A 25262-nucleotide genomic window follows, 5' to 3' on the forward strand; every position below is an offset into this window, starting at 1 on the left:
CTTCCACAGGCATAGGATTTAAAGGCACAAGCAACACCAATGGTCCATATCTAGCAACAACAATTCTTTCTATTCTTGTAGGTGCCTGCTGTCCTACCATGATTAGAATATTTGGAAGAATACTAGCAGATTGAATGGTAGGGAGTAATGTGATGGATGGCAGAGATAAAGGGATATTTTGGACTAAATGGGAAGCTTTCTTTGGACTGAGATTCATAGGAAAACTAACTGAGTAAGGGGCTGAACTAATCTCTGAAGGTTTTCCTTATTAACAGGGTTGATTTCTAAATCTTCAAACTGTAAATCTTCAGCTACAACTCTATCTTTCAGAGATGAATTAGATTTCTTAGGCTTACCTGATCCTGATGCCCCTTTTTGTGAAGCTTTCTTCGATTTAGTAGTCCTCTCAGTTTCAGACACTGGTTCAGCTGGAGATTTCTGAGGATTTCTTCGAGTGTGTATCATAAACTGAGCCAGAACTCCCTAGTGGAGTTGCCAAATGATGGTCTTCATCCAATGGAGTCGCTAGACAAATGATTACAACCAAAATATGTGTTCAAACATTGTCTGTCATCCAAGCTTCAAGCTGTGTCATTCTCCCAGGGAAGCTGAGCTACAATTCTCCTCTCCCCAGCAACGGCGCCAATTAATGTTATCACCCCAAGAAACTCACCTAGGTTGTATATCAGTGATGCTCGACAACATTACAAACTCAACAAAATGTTGGATAAATGGTGGATAAATGAAAGAAATGCTGCATATTCAAGCCAGATAACCACTCCTACTATGCTTAACCCCAAATATGGGTGAACACCCCCATACTACAAGGCTTTAGACTACCAATTACTTACAGTTTGAGAATAAGGTGATAATGGAGAAGACTGACCACACCAGCTGATGCACAGGACCCTGTGATGGCCAGATGCAACCAGTTACAGGTCTGTAAATCTGTTATCTAACACACAGACAGGATGATAGCTCTCTATGCATTAAAACAACAGAAACCTGCAAACAATTTCAATGATGCATGCTAAATCCTAACACAGAGGTTGGATGACAGCCCCTCTGATGCTAAACATTAACAGCACATGAATAAATGTAAAATAGGAACAACCTGGAACAAGAAGAAGAAGTGAAAGCGAGGAATCAAAAACAAAAGAAGCTTGTATTAGTTGGAAATGAAGACCAAAAGCTGCAGGGTACACAATAGTTACAGTCTCCAGAAGTTGAAGCCTACAACAAAGTAACACTCATCTCACATTCATCAACCTGATTGTATCGTTTTTCTCAGTATATATAGAATCTGTTTACAAAAATATCTGCTAGGGTATGTGTGGAGGTGTCTTAATTGACCACCAACCGCATTTACAAACTATTATGGGCTTGTGATACATTCTCACTATTTTAATTAACTAATTTGACAATCTCTGGTACTTTGGTGCACTGCTTGAACAGGTGGAATGTTTCTTGCAAAATGTTCATACTGCTACATGAATTCTACTGCTCGAGGCAGTATTTTCTCGTCCTTGATAATGATGTTCTTGAATGCAGGTAGCTGAAGGTTTGAATACGCAGGTTGCTAGATTGATCTCTTCCTCCTTTACGCACGCAAAACAAGCTCAAATCATGAAAAATACCCAAAATTGGACGATAACCTGGGAATAAATGATGGTCGTTGGATAATTGAGATGGATGGCCTGGATCACTTGGCGAGCAGCTTTGGGAGCAAACAGGGGCGCGATTAAATATTAGCCGTGGATGCAACGAATCGGACGGCGGAGATCGGCATATGGAAGCCATCGAGGGAAAACAGGAATGGAGGGACAAGGGCCATCCGATCGCAAGTTTGATGATCGGATGGTCAATGGGCAGCAAAGGAGGGTGACAGTTAATGCGCGGGGAGCCAGGTATGGAGGCGGGAAGCGGTTTTATCGCACTGCTTTATGGGGAAGGCGGTAATAGTACATGGAGGAGCGATGCAATAATATGGCGCCGTGTGGCAGATGCAATGGCGGGGAAACCACTTTCCCTGGGAACTAACAGGTGTGCAGGTCTGCGGAGCGAGGAAAGTGACTATTGTCAGATGATGATATGGGCACGATCGGACGACACAGAATTAACATGCGTTTTGGAGTGATGTGACAGGCGATGTGACATGTAAAGCTGCGGGCCTGGGCTCTATCAAAACTAAGGGTAATGAATTATACTATATGTGCGGTGCTATAAGGGTTAAAACTATAATGTCGGGGTAAAGCACACATTGGGGTGCTATATCTATGTACACACTTTGAGGAATTTCTATTTCATTTTTTAAAATTTTGATTATTGGTGCATTCAAAAACCATGCACAGATGTGTATAACTATCAGGCACACCACTCTAGGGTGAAAAATAAAATTTGAAAACCAAATTTAATTGTTACCTTTCTCACACAAGCACTTGTGCTTACCCTCCTTGTGCATTTGCCCTTCTTTTAGTGCTCCATAGTTTTTGGTAGCTTTAATTTGATTAGTTGGATTTCTCTTTGAAATTGAGAAAATAGTTCAAATTTTCTTTTTTATTTTTTTATTTTAATCTATAGAGAAACCATGCTTCTTTGAACAACAAGACACTAGGTAAATCCTTTATTTCTTTGCAATTTTTTTATCAGATTAAATTTTCAATTGGGGTCAAATTCAGCTTCTTCTTTTTTTAATAAATAGACAATATAGTGTTATTAAACCATTTAGTTCATTCCACACTAGATGCTTAACAGACATGTAATACTAGTAGCTATTATTCTTAATAAAAAATAACCCATATTTCATTTAAAAAAACGTTATTCAATGCTCCTCACTAACCTCGACATGCCAATGCATGAATATATGACATGCTGATAGTTGAGATACAAAATAAAAAATACTAAATTTTGTTTTAAAAATAAAATAAGCTATCCCTCTTCAATCACATAGTTGCATTAGTGCACATATGGAGGACGCACTAATAGTAAAAAAATCTCAAGTTTTGTTTTAAAAAAAAAAATATTTGATGCTCCTCATTATTACTAGCACACCACACCAATGCATATATAGGATGTATTGCTACTCATGATTCATAATAAAAAAATATCAAATTTAATTTTAAAAAATAAAATAGGATATTAGGTGCTCCTTAATAACACTAGTGCACTCAGATACATGTAGAGGATGCACTAAATTAATATAATATAAAAAATTGTGTTCTCTATTAAATGTGTGTTAGTACTCCATACTAATCATGGGGGTTTCACTCAATGAACTTCTGACATATCATGTTTGTTCGTGGCATATTAACCCATACCCTTAATTTGAATGGATATAGGAAAATACCTCTGAAAATCACATTATTTAAACCCCTACCAATACAATCCGAATACACCTTCCCAATTTACAAAAACACTTCCTTTCACTAAATATTGTAGGTGTCCATTTTTCCTTAACGTTTATTATACCCCTTTATATTTTTTCATTAACTTTGAGCTCTATTTTTTATTCCTACAAATATAAAAACCCTTTACCCCCTATATATACCCCAATATATTATGTTATTTTTTTCTCAATATATATCCCCTAATATGAACCCACGTGGTATGGTATTGCTCTCCTAGTGAAGCCCTTGTGATTGTAATTGACACACACTTCATTGGTCACATAGGACACACCAATTTATTTTATATGTTGATTATCTATCAAAAAATATTTAATTTAAAAACTAAAATTTTTTATCGATGTATAATGAGAACCTTATGGCATCAGTGTCTATATATGTTTGGTGTGCCAATAGACATGAGTTGTATGTTTAACAAATATATAACCTAGAATTATATAGATAATCAAAAAATCCCTAGTGGTGCATATTTGTTACTTCCATTGATCACTGTGTGATCTATATGTACACACACTAGGATGTTTCTATTTGACTTAAGTTTCTATTTTACTTAGCAAAATCCTATTATTGATGCATTCCAATACAAGAACATGTGTGACACTCTACCATCATGATTCTAATTCACTAATATACCACTAATGACTATGTGTACATCAATGCATTATAGAATAGAAAGCATTGCTACCATGGTAGTGTTTATGTACTAGTTTAACAACCTATAAGTAGTGCACCTTACATATTATAGGCACAAAAATGACTTTTCAACAATATGTTTGCAAACATAAAGTAATTTCATTATTTTATATTACAAAATGGTTATGTGTATGTGTGTTTTATAATTCAAATTTTATTTTTATCTTTGTATATATGTGTCAAAAGAATTGTATTTGAATTAAAGGCAATGGTAACATGAGTAGGAGAATGAACAACAACTACATGTAAAACCATATAACATTGTACATGAGTTGGGGGGGGGGGGCAAGGGAGAGGTAGAGGGAGAAGTTTACTAATCCTATTACACTTGAGACTCAGGCCCTTTTGAAGAATTTTGTCATCCTCAAGTTTTATGAGGAGGCTACATCCCTCAAGGGAAACTCCTCATTTTTACAGTACTTAATCCATCATTGGGGTCATGGTTGGAAGACATTTAGATTTGGTACCAATTTTTGGTGTCAACCCACAAAGGAGGATACTTATTTCATCATAGAGTTTCTAGGAGGGGGATAGATTGACCTCAATTCCCCGAGCTACTACTTGTCATTGTAGCAGAGAGCCCCTGAAGCTACTACTTAACATTGTTGTAGAGAGTAATTAGGCATATGTTCAATGATATGTCAAGAATGACACTTGGTTAGTTGTGTATACATTCATTTTGTGCAAACAAGGTTAGGTTTTTATCCCTTATTAACATTTCACTTGCAATATTTATGTTTGATGGATAGCACATATTGTTTCCATTTGATGTATTGTGTAGATATTTTAGTTTAAAGGTATCAAGTAACTCAGTGGTTGGTGGTATTTTTGCCAATTTTATTTTCTATGCATTGTCTTCACTCAATTTTTGAGGGGAGGTTATTCTTATTACTTGCATCATAGCTATTTACTTTTTTTTTGAGGTTTGATGTGAATTAACCAATAGTTCCCTGGCTCCCTCATATACCTATGACTAATTTATGTATTCACACATGGGGTAGTTTTTCCCCAAGGCAAGAAAGTTAAAGTTGTTGTGTACTCTAGTCAATAGAGAGACTTGTGATTTCTTGTTTGTAGATTATGATGTCATTCTCAATCTTGTATAATACCCATATGCATGAATGGATGGAAGAGGGTATCATTAAAACATATTTAATTGGGATGAGCCACTAGGTGATAAAGGTAATAGTATCCTTATGTTTTGATAAAACTGGTTGCATAATTTTTTTTATCTTATTTAATGCACATGTAATTTATTGCAACATTATGTTTTAATTATATCATTTGTTATTTTTTACTATTTTATAGATGTATCCATGCATTAGGGAAATCCCCCCCAATAAGATAAGAAGGTGGGATGAGGCAGTCCAACATCCTCTAGCACATAGACCTACCATGCCACATAGGTTGGATCAAAGTTTCCACACCATAGTGATAGATCCCATATGTGATCTATTTGTTTGATAGAATGTGGCACTTTGACATGTTAGAGATATCTTACAAGTTCTGGAGTTGTCAAATATATGGCACACAGTTCATTGTGATATGATGTTGCTAATGCATCATATTTTTGGTGTCATTAACCTCATCTAAAGGTTGACGGATCATACTCAATCTACATTATCTTCTAAGGATGATGCTCCAATTCCTCCACATCATAATTCTACATTATCGGGTCCATCAAAAGACCCTTTGACATCCCCTCATTCTCCTCACATGCATCACCAACTACAACATCCAACCACCTCTTCTTACTCTTCCTCCTGCTCTTTATCTACTTGCATCAATAATTTTACCATCCATCAATCCTCCTCCTCCTTCTCCTTCTCCTCCACATATGTCACTAGTTTCACCATCCATTGATCCTCCATATGTGCCACTAGTGGAATCATCCACCAATCCACTTCTTCCTCTCCCCCTCCTCCACATGTGTCACCATATATTCCTCCAACGATCCTCCTCCATTTCCCCTACATGAATCACTAGTGGCACCATCCATCGATCCACCTCCTTCTCTTGACATGGGGATCGATAGGTCCTCTCTATATTTAGTAAAAAAGGAATTGATGCCTCTAGCTTTGGTGGCAGACATAGCTAATACTCATACTCTACATATATATTGTTTGATGTATATTGAATCAAGATGTATATATGACATGTTAATTAATTATGATGAAACATTTATTTGACAATTTTATTGATTTTGATTTTGATGTATATTTGATATGTATATTATTCATTTATATTATGTTTTTCATATCATATTGATGTTGTTGTTACTTGATTTATAAAATGTATTCTAAGAATGCTATTGGCTAACATTAACAATGAATTCTCTATTTTTAATTTAGATTTTCAGATGCATCACTAATTTAAATTTAGAGTTGGCATATAATGTTTAACTTTGATTTTATTAAATCCTTTAATAATTTGTATTGTGATTGAAAAAATGCATAAATATTAATGTCATATCAGTGTAAATTGTTTGTTGTCAATAGAATATGTTAATTAAACAAATTTACAAACATGAGTCAATGATTTAATCAATGGTTGCCAATTTGATTGTTTTTCTTAAATCAAATTATTTTATTAAATATTGTTTCAAAAATTTGTTTTTAGTTTTTTTTATTGAAATTTGTATTAATATTAATATAATTAAATTGTATAATAATTATATCTAAGAAAAAAATCATCCATGCTATTAATTCAGCAACGATAGAATGCTCTAATCCACAATAAATATTAATTTTGAACTTCTTTATTTAATACGATTAAAAATATATGATAGTAATAAAAGTTCCATCAAAATAATTATATATTTATTTCAAACTTTCAAACAATAAAAATTTAAGATTTGATTTTTAAATATCGTCATTGTTTTTAAATAAAATTTACTTAAAAATAACTCTTTACTACATTATTATATGAATACACCAACAATTTTGTGATATCTCAAATAATGTTTAGAAAGTAAAATGTTAACATATTAAACATATGTTGATATGATACAACATCCATTTATCCTCCTCTATATGTTCCACTAGTGGAACTATCCACCAATCCACTTCTTCCTCCTCCTACTCCTCCACATGTATTACCATCTATGTCACTTATTCATCCTTCTCCACTTCCCCTTCATGAATCAATAGTGGCGCCATCCATCGATCCACCTCTTCCTGTTGACATGGGCATTGAAAGGTCCTCTCAATTTTTAGTAGAAAATGCATTGATGTCTCTAGCTTTGGTGGTGGACATAACTAATATTGGTACTCTACATATATATTGTTTGATGTATATTGAATCAAGATGTATACATGACATGTTAACTAATTATCATGAAACATTTATTTGACATGTTTATTAATTTTGATGAGATGTATATTCGATATGTATATCATTCATGTATATTATGTTTTTCATATTATGTTGATATTTTTATTAATTGATTTATAAAATGTATTACTAATGAATTCTATATTTTTTATTTAAATTTTGAGATGCATCATTAATTTAAATTTAGGGTTGTCATATAATGTTTAACTTTATTTTTATTAAACCCTTTAATAATTTGGATGGTGATTGGAAAAATGCATAAACATTAATGCCATATAATGTTTAACTCTTCCCCATTCTAAATGGTTTGTTTCCATAGAATATGTTAATTAAACAAATTCACAAAATTGAGCCAATGATTCAATCAATGATTTCCAATTTGATTGTTTTTCTTAAATCAATTTCTTTTATTAAATATTGTTTCATAAATTTGTTCTTAGTTTTTTTTTTATTGATGTTTTTATTAATATTGATATAATTAAATTGTATAATAATTAAATCTAAGGAAAAATTATTCAGGTTATTAATTCAACAATTGTAGAATGTTGTAGTCTATAATTAAATATTAATTTTGAATTTCTTTGTTTGATATGATTGAAAATCAATGTAGTTAATAAAAGTTCCATCAAAATAATTATATACTTATTTCAAATTTTCAAATAATAAAAATTTAAAATTTGATTTTTAAATACCATCATTGTTTTTTAAATAAAATTTACTTAAAAATAGCTCTTTGTGATGGTGTTCTATGAGTACATCAACAATTTTGTGATATCTTATTTAATGCTTAATGTTGAGAAATGAAAATAAGAAATTCCAGTTTAATTTATCCTTGAATTAAACTGAGAACTAAAATCGAATTATATTCTCATAACAACTTATAAATAGTTAATTAAGTTTAATTAACTTAATTATCTTAGGAATTTCGAGTTGGAAGTCTTTCTATAGTCATGTATACATTCTCCCTAAGTTTTAGGGGTCCAGTATGAGATTAAATTGAATTGGAAATTAGATCACTTAGTTTACTGAGTAAAGTTGATTTAAATTAGTTCCAATCTATTTGAGGAGCTAATAGAGAGTTAGCAGTCAATTAGTGCACTAGTGCATCCACAAGTGCTACTCTAGTTAACTAAAGATTCCCTAATTAGAAACTCATGCATGTCGATTATGAGAAATACCCAACTGAGACTAAAGTGCAAGGACAATGTACTATCAGTTGTATTATTTACTAGAGTGTAAATATCATGCATGAATCAAAGATTGATCCTATGTTTTGATTGCGTAGTTTTGGAAGTATGAATTCCTTTTAAATACGAGTTATTCATCCTAGGAATTACACAAGAGATTAGGGGCTCAGAGAGATGCAGAATTGACTAAGTGTTGGCCAAGAGTTAGCTTGTGAGCTAAGAGAGTTGAGCATACTTGTGCGGAATTTTTTATTGAGAAAGAGCTTTGTATCTTCACTCATATTTCTGATATATACAATACAAATAACATGGTTTTGAGTAGTGGATTTCCCCAGATACATCTTGTGTTATGTTCCATTGATTTATCTTCTTCCTTTTCATATTGTTTTTATTGATGTATTGGCTTCTATTGGTTGAAAGTAGAAGAAGATTCTTGTCCTGTGCTTTAGTACATTGCATGAGCTTGTGAATCTACAAGATTTTATACATGATATTAGAGATGAGAATAGTATACTATAGGAGATTTCGAAGTTTTGAGTTTTGTCTAATAGGTGAAATTTGAATTTGCAATACATACTCCAAGATCAACAGATGGTGTTCTACGGTTTACGGCTCGAGTATGCCTTGGAAGAAAACTCGAATTTTATAGCCTAGAGGGATAGAATGGAGGTTGTGCTAGAGGATAATGGCTTGAAGAAATTTTTTGATCAAGAAATTCCTAAGCCAGCAAAATTGAATGCATAGAATTTGGCTGAATGGAAGAAGTGTGTGGTGAAGGCGAGGCTAGTGATCCTTGAGGGAGTTTGAGAACACATTATCTCGAGTCTCCATGGTATGGAAACTCCGTATGCTATGTGGAAAAAATTGACGGACTTATATTAGAAAAAAAGTGACTAAGGGAAATTGGCACTGAAGGACAAATTTTGAAAAAAAAAATGGAGAAAGGAGAGACGATTCCAAAATACTTGACCAAGTTCACTCAATGTTGTGATGAACATGGAAGTATTGGAATCATGATTAGAGAGGATGATATGGTAAGTCTTTCTCTTCTAAGACTCCCAAATACTTGGCATAGTTATTATGACTCTGTCAATGGTCGAGAGAATTTTTCATATTGAGAACGATTGTGGTCAGATTTGATGTAGGAGGAGATCAGGAGGAACACCAGGGATGACTCTTCATCAAAGACTGATGATGAAGAGAACTGTGCCTTCGTGATTAAGGAAAAGAAGGGGAAAGGGAAAGCCTCCCATTCCAAATCAGATTCTTATCATGGAGGTAAGAAGAAAGACATGACAAAAAAGTTAGGTTCTTTCATTGTCATGAGCTGGGCCATTTTGCTACAAATTGTCCACTCAAGAAGTCGAGGAAGAAGTCCTCAAGAGGAGCAACGGGTGAGGCTTTGGCATCTGAATTCAAATTGGACTTTTCCCTCATTTCATGCATGGTGTCGTCAATGATGGGAATGTAGGTTTTAACCCCGTACAGAAATTACCTGCATACGAATTCTAAAACATAGAAAGTAAACAATGTGAAAGCATAACACATAAAACACATATACACAGATATTTTCCCCTGGATCCCAAAACCGGAGCTACTAGCTTGATTTTTCATTATTATTCCTTTCAATGTTACAATACATATTTATACATTCCAAAGCATCCAATACCATGGACTGAAAACCATTGCATCCAAAACCATGTGCGAAAATCATGCACAAAACCATAGGTAGTTCTGTAGAGTGGGGTTACCTGCACCCCTCAAACCCCTTGTGACTCCCCCCACTACGCAATCGACGCAACGAAGGGGGGCCTCCACCCCCCTTCTAACCCCCATTTAACTGTGCGGGCTAGTCGTGGAAGGAATATAACACAACCCAACATTCTCCCACTTGTTGTTTTCTTTCCATAGGGGGCCACAAGAGAGTTTAGTCATTTATCTAGCCTTACAACACCCATTGTTTCTCTACACCAAGAGAACCTCTCAGAGCTCACAAATTTGATCAATGCATCTGCAGTATTCTTCAAAGTGTCCACCTTTACCAGAAACACCTTTTTGTCTTCTATCATATCCCTCACAAAGTGATATTGAACATCAATGAGCTTTGTCTTTGAATGATATGCAGGGTTCTTTGCCAAGAAAATTGCACTTTGGCTGTCACATTCTATCCTTATAGCTCCCTGTACTAACCCCATACTTGAACACAATCTCTACAACCAAACCGCTTCCTTGCTTGCATGAGTGGCTGCCATGTATTCTGCCTCTGTAGTTGATAGTGCCACTACAGATCATTTCTTACTCATCCAACTGACTGCACCTGTAAATAGGTTAAACACATACCCACATGTAGATATTCTCTGATCTAGATCTCCAGCCCAGTCTACATCAACAAAGCCACGAATATCCAACACTCTGTCTAACTTGGTCTTCCTTGGTAGCACAAACCATAATCAGTAGTGCCACACAAATACCTAAAAACCCGCTTCACTGTTGTCTAGTGCTCCTTCCCTAGTTTTGACATAAACCTGCTCAATACTCCCACTGCATGTGCAATGTTTGGTCAAGTACAAACCATTTCATGCGTCAGGCTACCGACTGCACTTGCATATGGAACATGGGACATGTCCTCTTCCTCTTCCTGTGTCTTGGGACATTGTTTAGCAGATAACTTCACACCTACAGGAGTAGGAAGCTTCACCAATTTACTATCCTGCATATTAAACCTCTGCAGTATTGTCTTGACATACTTCCTCTGGTTTAACCAAAGCTTCCTCTTTGCCTGATCTCTTTTAATTTCCATGCCCAAAATATAGTTTGCAGAACCAAGATATTTCATGTCGAATTTGGAGGACAATTGGGTCTTCAAATCCTAGATAATTTCTTTTTCATTTCCAACCAGCAACATATCATCCACATACAAGACCAGATAAATAACACGGTCACCAATTAATTTAAAATACACACAGTGACCTTCTTTGCTTCTAGTGAAGCCAAGTCATGTATAAATGTGTCAAATTTATGATACCACATCCTTGGTGACTGTTTTAACCCATACAGAGACTTCCTTAACTTTGATACCAGTTCTTTCTTACCCTTCACCGCAAAGCCTTCAGGTTTCCTCATGTAGATTTCCTCTTCCAAATCCCCGTGAAGAAATGTTTTCTTCACATCCATCTGTTCTACCTCAAAATCAAAAGCAGCAAAAACAGATAAAAGTAATATAATAGAAGTTACCTTGGCAACATGAGAAAAAATATCACCAAAATCAATTCCCGACACCTGGGAATAACCTTTTGCTACCAACCGAGCTTTGTATTTCTCCACCTTTCCTTCTGCATTTGTCTTCTTCTTGAACACCCATTTGCTGCCAATGGGTTTCCTTCCAGCCGGAAACTCCACTAGATCCCAAGCCTCATTTTTGTGCAAAGATGCCATTTCATCAACCATGGCCTCTTTCCAGAGTTTTCCATCCTCTGAATCTATTGCTTCCTTCACATTTCTAGGATCATCATCAGTAATAGATAAAGCAAAATTTGAATAGAAAGTAGATGGACTATACCTTTCTGGCTGCCTTCTTTCTCGAACCGATCTTATCACACCTGGAGTTTGTGGCTCTTCATCTTCTAATTCCTCCTCTGTTGTAGAGTCTAATTCTTCCTCCTTTAGCTCAAACTCTATCTTCTTACGTTCCTTTGGTTGGACTTCATGTTTAATAACATCTTACACCTCTCTGAACACCACATCTTGACTGTACACAACCTTCCTTGTTACTGGGTTCCTAAACTTATAACCCTTTAAACCATCCTTATACCTAATAAAGATGCACTTTGCAGATTTACTATCCAACTTGGTTCTTTTCTCCTTTGGACCATGTACATATGCATCACATCCAAATACTCTCAGATGTGAAAGAGAATATTTCTTACCAGTCCATATCTCTTGTGGAGTCTTATCTTCCAATGTTGATGAAGGTGATCTGTTGACCAGGTAACATGCAGTCTCCACCACCTCTGCCTAGAATTCTTGTCCTAACTTGGCACCACTAAGCATGCTTCTTTCCCTTTCCATCAACATCTTGTTCATTCTTTCTGCAACTCCATTTTGCTGAGGTGTATATGGAGTAGTCTTCTGTTGTGCTATATCACACTTCTTACAGAATTATTCAAATTCCTTACTGCAAAACTCTCCACCGTTATCTATCATCAACACCTTTATCTTCTTCTCTATCTAGATTTCCACCAGAGCCTTAAATTCTTTAATCCTATCAAAGACTTCAGATTTCTTCTTGAGGAAATATATCCATGTATTCCTTGAGAAGTCATCTATAAATTATACATAGTACACAGACTTACCCAGTGATGGAACCTTCATATGTCCAAACACATCACTGTGCACAAGCTCTAATATATGTTTCGCCCCCTTACCACCAGAGGGGAAACTCACTCGATTCTGCTTCCCATATACACAATTTTCACAGAAATCAAAATCCAGAGAGCTATTACTCATAACTTCTTCCATACCTTACCATGAAGTATTCGATGGCCTTTCTCTCCAATATGTCCAAGCCTTTGATGCCACAACAGGGTCTTCTCTCCAGAGACCACTAGATTTTCTGCTCCACTTTCAGGAACCATAGAATTGTTGCACCCATCAATAACAGTGCTACCTTGCAGCTTATACAAAGTTCCAATCCAAACTCCCCGCATCAATACTAGTGCTCCCCGAACCATTTTGCAGGTATCCTTCTCGAACAATGTTTTTACACCTGCATCATCCCACTTGCTTATGGAAATCATATTTCTGGCTAATGCAGGAATATGTAGAACACTTGGAAGTGTTCTAACCCTTCCACCTTGGAACTTCAACTTTACTTTTTCATGACCAATGATTCTATCCTTCCTAACATCCCCCAAGAAGACATCACCACCATCATATTTCTCATACTTGCAAAACCACTCTCTATGGGGAGTGAAGTGAAAGGATGCACTTGAGTCAATCAACCATGCCTCATGATCTACATGTGTACTTGAAGAAGCCAAGTACACATCCCCACCTTCATCTAAGGTGGTTTTCGCCTCTGTAGAAGGAGCATCATCAGATCCCTTTCCCTCGTTAGGAGATTTAGATTTACAATCCCTTTTGTAGTGCCCTTCCTTTCCACATTTCCAGCACACCACCTTTACAGGTTTTCCTAGAGATTAAGATCTCTCTCTAGATTTAGATCTCCCACTCGATGACTTATTTTTGTTTCTGTTCTGGGACCGTCCTTGTACAGACAAGGCATCACCATTCTGGCTCTCCATATTTTTCCGTCTCATCTCCTCCGTCAGCAAGGATGAGACTATTTCATCGAACTGTAAGGCAGTTGCATTGCTACCTATTGCAATAACCAGACTATCCTACGAATCTGGTAGAGAACACAACAAACTGATGCACTTATCTTCATCTGAAATTTTAATATCAACAGATAATAACTGACTTACCATAGTATTAAATGCATTCAGATGTTATGTCACCGAGTCTTCTTCTTTCATCTTCAGGCTATACAGCTTTTTCCATAGAAATAGTTTATTCACCAGAGACTTAGATTGGTACAAAGTCCCTAACTTGTCCCACAAAGCCTTCGTCGTAGCTTCCTCTGATACATTCAACAATACTAAATCTGATACACACAATCGTATTGTGCTCTTAGCCTTCCAATCCAACTTCTTCCATTCTTCATCGGGCACTCCCATTGATTTAGTACCTAGATCTACCGCGACCCACTAATCTTTTTCCACCAACAAATCCTCCATCTTGAGTTTCCATAACTTAAAACTTTTACCATTAAATTTCTCGATCTCTATCTTTCCACTACTCTCCATCCTCTTTCACCACCAGAATCGATCCTGTAGATCTCCCATGGAACAGGGTCTACCACAAGCCCGAGTGAAACCACTCAACAACAAAGGCACCCCCTTGAAGCCAAAACAACTCTGATACCAAATGTAAGTTTTAACCCCGTATAGAAATTACCTGCATACGAATTCTAAAACAAAGAAAATAAACAATGCAAGAGCATAAAACATAAAACACATATACATAGAGATTTTCCCCTGGATCCCAAAACCAGGATTGCCAGCATGATTTTCATTATTATTCCTTTCAATTTTACAATACATATTTACACATGCCGAAGTATCCAATACCATGGACTGAAAACCATCGCTTCAAAAACGATGTGCAAAAATCATGCACAAAACCATAGGTAGGTCCGCCCAACCTAACATAGGGTCCAAAACCAAAAAATTTTGGGGCGCTACCCCTGAACCCATAGAGTGGGGTTACTTGCACCCGTCAAACCTCCTATGAATCCCCCTCTCTACGCAATCAACACAATGAAGGGGGGGCTTTGCCCCTTCTAACCCCTTGGTTAACTACGTGGGCTAGTCGTGAAAAAAGTATAACACAACCCAATAGGGAAGTGTATGGTACTTAGACAATGGAGCTTCATTCCACATGATTGGTGACAAAGAGTTATTTAGTGACCTGGAGGAGAAATATCTCCAGATGCATACTGAGATGGGTGATGATGGGAAGTATAGCTAGATTAGGAATGATTATGTTTTAGAGGGAGCATGGTGCTCCACTCACCTTGAAGAATGTTATGTATGTGTCCAGGTTGAAGAAGAACACGTTATTTGTTTCCATGGTTGAGGATAAAGGCTATGATGTTATCTTCTCGAAAGGAAAGGTGTTCCTTCGACACATAGCCATGGGTCAAAATAAAGAATATAGGGATTCGGGTGAAGAATCTCTATAAGATGGAGGTAGAGGAGTGTGCTTCTTTGAGAACAAAAGTAGAAAGTGTGAAAATCTGAGACATTAATGAGTTGTGGAATAAGTGATTGGGCCACTTCCATCATGGGGCTTTGAATATATTGCAGCATATCTCTACCAGTCTTTCCAAAGGTACGGTTGAGCAAGTTGATACATGTAAGGGGTGTACTTTGGGAAAATACACCAAGTATTCCTTTCATGACAGAGACAGTCGAGCAGAGGCTATTCTAGAGAAATTCCATTTAGATGTGTGTGGACCATTGTCGATAGCATACATGGCCAAACATAGGTATTATGTTATATTTGTTGATGACTATTCTCGAAAATGCTGGATATTTTTCATGCATAAAAGGGATCAAACTTTCAAAAAGTTTTGTGAGTTTAAAGCATTGGTGAAGAAAGAGTTGGGCAAGAAGGTTAAAGCTCTACAAAGTAATAATGATGGTGAGTATATCTCAAACGAGTTTAATAACTTATATGCAACGGAAGGGATTAAACGAGAGTTGATGACACCCCATAACCCTCACCAAAATGGGGTGGCTGAGAGAAAGAACAAAAGCATAGTAGGGGAAACAAGGGCGATGTTGCATTATTAGGGCCTACCACTACACTTGTGGACTAAGGCATGCAACACAACAGTTTATTTTCATAACCGTAGCCCACATCGGATACTTGAGATGTAGACACTAGAGAAGGCGTATTCTAGTAAGAGCCCAGATGTTGGTCACTTCAGTATTTTTGGGTCATCGATATATTGCCATGTGACCAATGATGCATGGAAGAAGCTTGAGATGACAATAGAGTTAGGGATATTTGTGGGGTACACTGATACACCTCACAACTATCGAGTGTACTTTCTGACCAACAGGATGACAGTGGTTCGCAGGGATGTGAGATTCGATGACGAGATATCCATGCGAGTTTCCCTTGAGAGGGAGCTTGAGCTACATGAAGATGAGGATATTTTAGCTACTAAGGTTGAGGAGCCTCAAATTGATGTTGGGAAGCCACATATAAAGGATCCAAGAGTGGAGACATCCACTCAGGCAGAGTCTTCTAGAGAAGGAAAAAAGCGCACCGGAGAGGCTGAAATATTGTTGGATGATGCACAGGAGAATGTGGGCACCCACTTCTCAGTGCAGGCAGAGGAGGTCACCTGATAGGTACACTGGATACATGGATCTTATGGGAAAATGTGTTGTGACAGAGCCATCTTCCCTTAAGGAAGTAGTGCAGTAGCTGGTTTGGGTTGATGCCATGGCGGAGGAGTATGAATCCATAGTTCGTAACAGTGTTTGGGATGTTGTTCTGAGACTGTAGGACAAGTTAGTGGTGAGCCCCCATTGGATTTACATGGTAAATCAAGATGTAGATGGCGGTGTGGAGAAGCATAAGGCTATATTTATGGTCTATGGCTTTTCATAGGTAGAGGGGATTGACTATAATGAGACCTTTTCTCCTGTTGTAAGCTATTGGTCAATCAGATCTATATTGGCACTATCAGCACAAATGCGTCGGAAGATACATTAGATGGATGTGAAGACAACCTTCCTTAATGGCATGATTGAGGAAGAGGTGTACATAGAGAAGCCTGAAGGTTTTGGGACCTTCGACCGTGAGTTGCATGTGTGCAGGCTCAAGAGAGCACTGTATGGGCTGAAGCAAGCACGTCGTGCTTGCTACGCCATGATAGATAGCTACTTCACCAGGTTGGACTTCACGAAGAGTGAAGCGGATGTGAACCTGTACCACATAGTGGTGGAACATAAAATGTTGATCATTGTACTTTATACTGATGATCTCATACTCACAAGTGATGATCAGTTGATCAACTCTTGTAAGGAGGACCTTGCAAGAGAGTTTGAGATGAAGGACATGGGGCTCATGCGTTACTTTCTTGGGGAGTTGTTTGTGTCTCAGGGAAAGTATGCCAATGAGATACTTAGGAGATTCTGCATGGACAACAACAAACCCATGGAGACTCCTCTAGCAGTTAAATGGAGGAAGGAGGAAGCTACTTCAGGGGAAGTAGTGGAAGCTACTGCTTACAGGTAGCTTGTGGGTTCAGTCATATACTTGGTGAACACATGGCCAGATATGTGCTATGCAGTTAACCAACTTAGTCATGTGATGGTTAGGCCTACCAAGATGTATTGGAAGGAGGTAAAGCATGTGTTGAGATACCTCAGGGGAAATTCTCAGTATGGATTATGGTACAAACAGACAGAGGAAGTGAATCTTCAAGGCTTCACCAATGTAGATTGGGTAGGGAGTCCAGCCGACAGGAAAAACAGATCAGGAGGGATATTTAGTATTGGGTTAGTGACAATTTCTTGGTACAATAGGAAATAGAGATCAGTTGCGCTCAGTTCGGCAAAGGCAAAGTACATGGTTGTAAGTGTTGACACCTAATCCGAAACGGATGGGTGAACTGGACAGTCATCTAGAAGATGAACTGATCCGTTGTATTTATGTATATAAATATAAGTTAGCTAATGAATAATATCATCAATTTTCTCTCCCGCTCATTCTGGAGTTACCCTGGCCTGACATGGTATCAGAGCACAGGTCCCAGAAATAGTTGTAACTCCTGTTGTTCTGAGAGCTGCTCATACCTGAGCGTTGCCTCTCTCATGCGTTTTATTCTCTGCGCTGAATACCTCAGCGTTTCTACCTCTGTCCTGTGTGTCATTGGGTCTTTGCACATCGGTTAAAAAATATCATTGATTGTTCTGCGGCCTGTTCTGGCTCTCCTCCCTCTCCGTCTGCCACCTCTTGCCCACAAACATCTTCATTCTCAGCATCTGAATCAACATTCCGTGACAACTCCCTTTCCGCTGGTCTCTTTTTCGAAACACTAATTGCATATTGTGATATGTTGAGTCGAAAGTCTGTGCCTCCAAGAGAGTCGTGCTCTGTGTATCCAGAAGAGCAGTGACCTCAGTGACCTTACTGGAAGAGGAATTTGGAATCCTCTCAGTCCAAATTCCTATTTCAAAGAGATGAATTTGAGATTTGGTCGTTGGACGTTGCTCATACGTTCGTTCGAAGCCGAGCTCTTGCAATCGTTAATTATCTGCTTTGAAGACCTCGTTCCTCTGCTTTAATGACCATTGATCGGAGTTTAAATGTGCCTTGGTCTTGGCTGTTTTCTACATCAATTATAATGTGGGATACCTTGTGTGGCGTCAAAATTCAAGGTTTATATGTGTTTGTTTGGCATTAATTCTTTGTATGTGTTGGAATGACAAGTGTGTTGAACGTTGAAGTTAAAACAAGTCATCGTTGCTATATTGGGTTGCATAGCCATTACCAACAATAGGATATTTCCCCGCTGCAGCAGAAGCAGTAGCACCTAAAGTTGTTCAACTACCAGATCGCAGGCGTCTTTCTGTCGAGCTACCAAACGAAATTGAATCACATACTTCGTTTTATTGAAACTGAATTGATGAACAGATAAATTTGTTGTTGCATTGTCATGGTATTGTGTTGCATGCGGTTTGAAGAAAGTCGTGCTCTAGAGCAGTGGCATGTGTATTGTGTTGCATGCGGTTTGAAAACGCTTAAGAAACGTCAACAATCTCTGCTTAAATTTACATTCAGAGGAGCCCCGGTTTTGACTCGAAACGATGAAGTGTTGTGTTTATGTAGCAACATATATTCATTTAAATCCCATACCATTCATTTAAATACGATGGGGTAGCTGTGAGTACATCGTAGTAGGTCCTGGTATGAAAAGTATTATGGAGAATTGATTTCATATACGCTGGGCGGTGCTGAATATGTATATGTGCACTAACGTTGTGGTTACATTGACCAGGGTTTGAGTTATGGACGCCATTTAAATAAGTTTTGAATGGTTTTTTGGACACTGTTTGAATATTTTGTGGAGGATATTTTATAAAATTGTGGAGACATTTGAAGGAAACTTAGTGCATAAAGAATCTGTTGCCCTTTTGAGTACAATTTCACTGTACATCAGTAGAAGTTTTTTTATCAGCAAAAAAAATTTCTTATCAGCAGAAGTTTTTTAGCAGAAGTATTTTTTCTATCAGCAGAAATATTTTTTGTTACAGTATGCATTCAAGAGAAAGAAGAAGATACTTCAGAGGTAGGGGGGGCAGACATTCTCAAGAAGAAAAGGCAGACTTACATTGCATTCGCTGCAAATGAAATGGATCACATGATGCTTCTACATGCAAGCTACCATGGGAAAAGATTGAGCAAAGAATAAATCAGCAGAAAGGTAAAACTGATGACACAGACAAAGGTAAAGCACCTGAATCCGCTCACTATATTGAGGCACAATGTAACATTGGAGTAAATGAAGATTTGTTTAATGCTTCACTTGCTTCTTCGAAAAATGACTGGTTGCTTGATTCAGGAGCAACCTGTCATATGACTCATAGGAAAGATTTTTTTGAAGATTTCACTGATAATGTTGATGGAGCAGTATACTTTGCAGATCAGTCAAAAATCAAGCCATCAGGGCTTGGCACAATCAGGCTTAAACTGCCTGGTCTTCCAGACTTTCTTCTGGATCATGTTCTATATCTCCCACAGCTCAACAGAAACTTGTTGTCCCTGGTCCACATCCGCCAGCAAGGTCACTCCATTCATATGTTTGATGGAAAGCTTGAGGTAAGAAAGGCATCTGACCATTCACTTGTCATGAGGGGTATAGAAGAAGAAATACTTCTTAAACTGCAAGGAACCTCTGCTCATGCACAACATTTTTCATATATTTCTCATCATGAAGAAGGTACACTTCCATCAAGTTTATTATGGCATGCTAGATTTGGACATTTAAACTATGATAGTCTCCGCTTGTTGAAGAAAAATGGTGTTGCTGGTTTGCCTACAATTCCTAGAAAACATAAACAATGTGATGCTTGCATTCTAGGAAAGCATAGCAAACAGTATTTCCATGATTCACATTCAAGAGCACATAGGAAGCTTGAACTTATTCATTCAGATTTATGTGGTCCAATGCCTGTTCCTTCTGCAAATGGAAATAAATATATCATGACATTTATTGATGATTACACCAGAATGTGTTGGGTTTACTTATTGAGGAACAAATCTGATGCTTTTCAAACATTCAAGAATTTTCATAAGTGGATTGAAAATGATGCACAATCTCATATTGGGTCTATTCGCACTGATAATGGAAAAGAATATACATCAAATGAATTTGAACACTATCTTCGCCAACATGGGATTAAACATCAAACAACTGTGCCTTATAATCCTCAACAAAATGGTGTAGCTGAAAGAATGAACAAAACAATTTTGAATATGGTACGATCCATGCTTTTCTTCAAAAATGTAAAGACAATGTTTTGGGCTGATGCTGTTCTATGTGCTGCATATATAAAGAATAGATGTCCATCTAGTGCTATAAGAAACAAGACTCCTTATGAATTATGGTATGGACATGTTCCTTCGGTAAAACATCTCAGGATTTTTGGTTCCACCTGTTATGCTTTAATACCAAAGGTACATAGAAACAAACTTGGTGCTAGAAGTCGTAAGTGTATCTTCCTGGGGTATTCAAACACATCTAAAGCATACCGCCTCTATGATGAAGTAAATAAAAAGTTTGTTTTATCTAGAGATGTCATTTTTCTTGAATCATCCAAATCTGACAGTGTTGTTGAGCGGCAACTTGATCGCTTGGATAAATTCACAAAACCGAAATAATTTCAAGAGTTTGATAATCAGATTCCACATCTTGAAGGGGGGATTCCTATACTAGATCAACATGTGGAATCTTCTTCTGAAGAACAATCTCCCCTGCATGACACTCCAACAACGGATGATGCTTCAAGTGATGTAATTGATAGAATTGGGAGACTCAATCTTGATTCAGACCCAACTCAATCAACAGAGCAGCCTGGACCATCTCAGAAAGGTCCCCCAAAATGGCTGACAAAGACACTTGAAAGTGTTCATCCTGATGAAATTGGAAAAACAGGAACCAGAAATACAAACCGACAAAATGGAGGTGATGTATATAACTCTAATTCACCTGTTGATATGGATGTTACTTATGATTTTGAATTGAACTTGTCTACAAATTTTGAACCAACTTCCTTCAAAGAAGCTGCTTCTCATGATGAATGGAAAGAAGTGATGCAGAAGGAGTATGATGCCCTCATAAAGAATGGCACTTGGAAGCTGGTTGATCCTCCATTTGGAACAAAACCAATTGGCTGCAAGTGGGTCTACAAGAACAAGTACAAAGCTGATGGCTCACTTGACAAGCACAAAGCTAGGCTTGTGGCAAAAGGTTTTGCACAGAAGGAAGGGGTCGATTATGAGGAAACTTTTGCTCCCACAGCAAAATGGGCCACCATTCGGACACTCTTTGCACTAGCTGCTCAGAACGGTTGGAAAGTCCATCAAATGGATGTAAAAACTGCATTCTTGAATGGAGATCTAAAAGAGAATGTTTTTGTGTCCCAGCCTGAAGGATTTGCTGTGAAAGGACATGAACACAAAATATGCAAACTTGTGAAGTCCTTGTATGGCCTCAAACAAGCACCACGAGCCTGGTATGAAAAACTAACTGAGCATCTTCTGAAACTCAACTTCAATCATTTTGATCTTGATGATGCAACTTTATTTGTCAAGAAAGTTGGCAAAACAGTTGTATATCTTGTGGTATATGTAGATGATCTTTTAATGACAGGGAAAAATGAAAGCTATATTGCATCCATAAAGAAAGAATTAGGAAAAAATTTTGAAATGACTGATTTGGGCTATGTTCATTACTATCTTGGCATTGAAGTAACCCAACATCCAAAGTCCATATTTCTTTCTCAAAAGAAATACATTGGAGATTTGTTAAACAGATTTGGCATGACAGAGTGAAATCCCCTTTCTACTCCAATGGAACAAAACTTGAAGCTCACATCTATTGAAGGAAAGGAATTTGAGGATGCAACAAAGTATAGACAGCTTGTAGGAAGTCTCATCTACCTCACTACTACCAGACCAGACATTTCATTTGCTGTTGGAATCCTCTCCAGGTTTATGCAAAAGCCTTGTGAGGGACATTGGTCTGCTGCAAAAAGAGTTCTAAGGTACTTGAAGGGAACTCAAGACCTTGGAATCAAGTATACACAGGTGGACGACTTCAACTTGATTGGATACTCTGATTCAAACTTCGATGGAGACAAATAAACTGGGGTATCTACTTCAGGATATGCTATGAGTCTTGGATCGGGAGTTGTCTCCTGGAGATCACGCAAACAATCAGTACCAGCAGATTCCACAATAGAAGCAGAATATGTGGTAGCAGCTGAAGCAACGAAAGAAATTGTGTGGCTCAGGAAAATTCTTGAAGATTTGCAGGTAAAACAAATACAATCAACTCCACTCATGATTGATAACACATCTGCAATAAAGTTGGCCAAGAACCCAAAGTTCCATGATCGTACTAAGCACATCAATACTAAATATCATCTGATCCGACATCATGTTGAGGCCAAAACAATCCATCTCCGTCATTGTTCCACAAACGAGCAAATTGCAGACATCTTCACCAAAGCGCTTGGAAGAGAAAAGCTTGAAAGATTCAGAACGATGCTTGGACTCACCAACATCCCTTCAGATTAAGGGGGGGAATGTTGACACCTAATCCGAAACGGATGGGTGAACTAGACAGTCATCTAGAAGATGAACTGATCCGTTGTATTTATGTATATAAATATAAGTTAGCTAATGAATAATATCATCAATTTTCTCTCCCGCTCATTCTGGAGTTACCCTGGCCTGACAGTAAGTCAGGAAACATGTGAGGCCATCTGGATGAGGAAGATCCTGGTTGGTTTGTTTGGTCAGCAAATGTATCCAACTGTGATTTACTGCGATAATCAGAGTTGTATCAAATTATTTGAAAATCCAGTTTTTCATGATAGGTCCAAGCATATTGATATCTAATACCATCATATCAGATATTGTGTATTGAGGCAGATTATGTTGTTAGAATACATTCGCATAGAGGAGCAAGATGCTAACATTTTGAAAAAGGCATTTTCAAGGTGTAAACTTGAGTTTCATAGAGATAGGATCTGGGTAGTTGATAATCTCTTTCTTGTTGAGAGGGAGTGTTGAGAAATGGCAACAAGAAATTCCATTTTAATTTTTCCTTGAATTAAACTGAGAACTAAAATCAAATTCTATTCTCATAACAACTTGTAAATAGTTAATTCAATTTAATTAACTTAATTAACTTATGAATTTCAAGCTGGAAGTCTTTATGTAGTCATGTATATGTTCTCCCTAAGTTTTAGGGGTCCAGTTCAAGTTTAAATTGAGTTGGAAATTAGATCACTCAGTGTATTGAGTTAAGTTCAGTTAAATTAGTTCCAAACTGTTTGAGGAACTAATAGAGAGTTAATAGTCAGTTGGTGCACTAGTGCATCCACAAGTGCTACTCTAGTTAACTAAAGATTCCTTCATTAGAAACTCATGTATGTTGATTATGATAAAGGCCGAGTTGAGACTAGAGTGCGGGGACGATGTACTATCAATTGTATTATTTACTGGAGTGTAAATATCATGCACGCATCAGAGATTGATCCTATGTTTGGATTGCGTATTTTTGGAAGCATGAATTCCCTTTAAATATGGGCTATTCATCCTAGGAATTACGCAAGAGATTAGGGGCTTGGAGAGCTGCAGAAATGGTTAAGTGTTGGCCAAGAGCTAGCTTGGGAGATGAAAGAGTTGAGCATACTTGTGCAGAATTGTTCTAGTGAGAACAAACTTTGTATCTTCACTCATATTTCTGATATATGCAATACAAATATCGGGGTTTTGAGCAATGGCTTTCCCCAGATACATATTGTTTTATGTGCCATTAATTTATCTTCTTCTTGTTCATATTGTTTTCATCGATGTATTGGCTTCCAGTGATTGAAAGTAGAGTAAATTCTTGTCTTGTGCTTTAGTACATTGCATGAGCTTGTAAATCTATCAGATTTTCTACACTTAAAAATTCAAAAGTTAACATATTAAACATATGTTAATATGATACAAATTGCATATTACATATTTGATTTATTTTTAAATCCATTTGTTTTATTAAATAATGTTGTTAACTCATAAAAATAATTATACTACCAATATTCATAACACCTTACTTATTAAATTACTAAATAATATGAACATGAGTCATTCTAGATGAACATGAGCTTGGCATAGTCCAATGCAGCATAGCCTTTTAAATTGTTATTGTTAAAATAACCAATAAGAATATATGAATGTGAAAAATAACCATAATAGTAGTGCATTATGGAGACTTGTCAAATTTCCACATGGAGTAGATATTGTATTGGGTTTGGTCAAACCATATTTATTATATTTTTCGCATGGAGTAGATATTGTATTGGGTTTGGTCAAACCATATTTATTATATTTTTCGCATGGAGTAGATATTGTATTGGGTTTGGTCAAACTATATTAGTTTGGATTTGATCAAAATCTCAATGTAATATTTCAATAAATTAAAATTGGAAATTAAAATGGTCTATTTTTTAAAAATAATTTAATTTATTTATGTTCAATTTAATTTATTACCAAATTAAACATGTTATTGTTCATTTCTTTGGAATCTGTGCTAGACATTTAATCCATTTACACTGAGTTGTCAACCTACACTGTTGGTTGCTACGTTAGTTTTGTGACGAGCATGACCACATTTTGGGAAAATACTAAATGCTCCACATTGCTTCAAAACATGAACGTACACTTTACTAAACCAATATTTTTATTTTCGAAAAAATAGATGGTCGCTAATATAGTATATAGTGATATA

General features: G+C 36.8%; 1 pseudogene; it reads left to right on the forward strand.

The window, feature by feature from the left end:
* The first annotated feature begins 1909 nt into the window (after positions 1-1909).
* The window catches only part of LOC149192189 (serine carboxypeptidase-like 50), a 106175-nt pseudogene continuing 82822 nt past the window's right edge, over positions 1910-25262 (forward strand).

This window comes from Pinus tabuliformis, chromosome 2_2, assembly GCF_031772625.1.
Source record: "Pinus tabuliformis cultivar Carrire ecotype Pingquan chromosome 2_2, CPIR1, whole genome shotgun sequence".
In the NCBI taxonomy this organism is placed as follows: Eukaryota; Viridiplantae; Streptophyta; class Pinopsida; order Pinales; family Pinaceae; genus Pinus; species Pinus tabuliformis.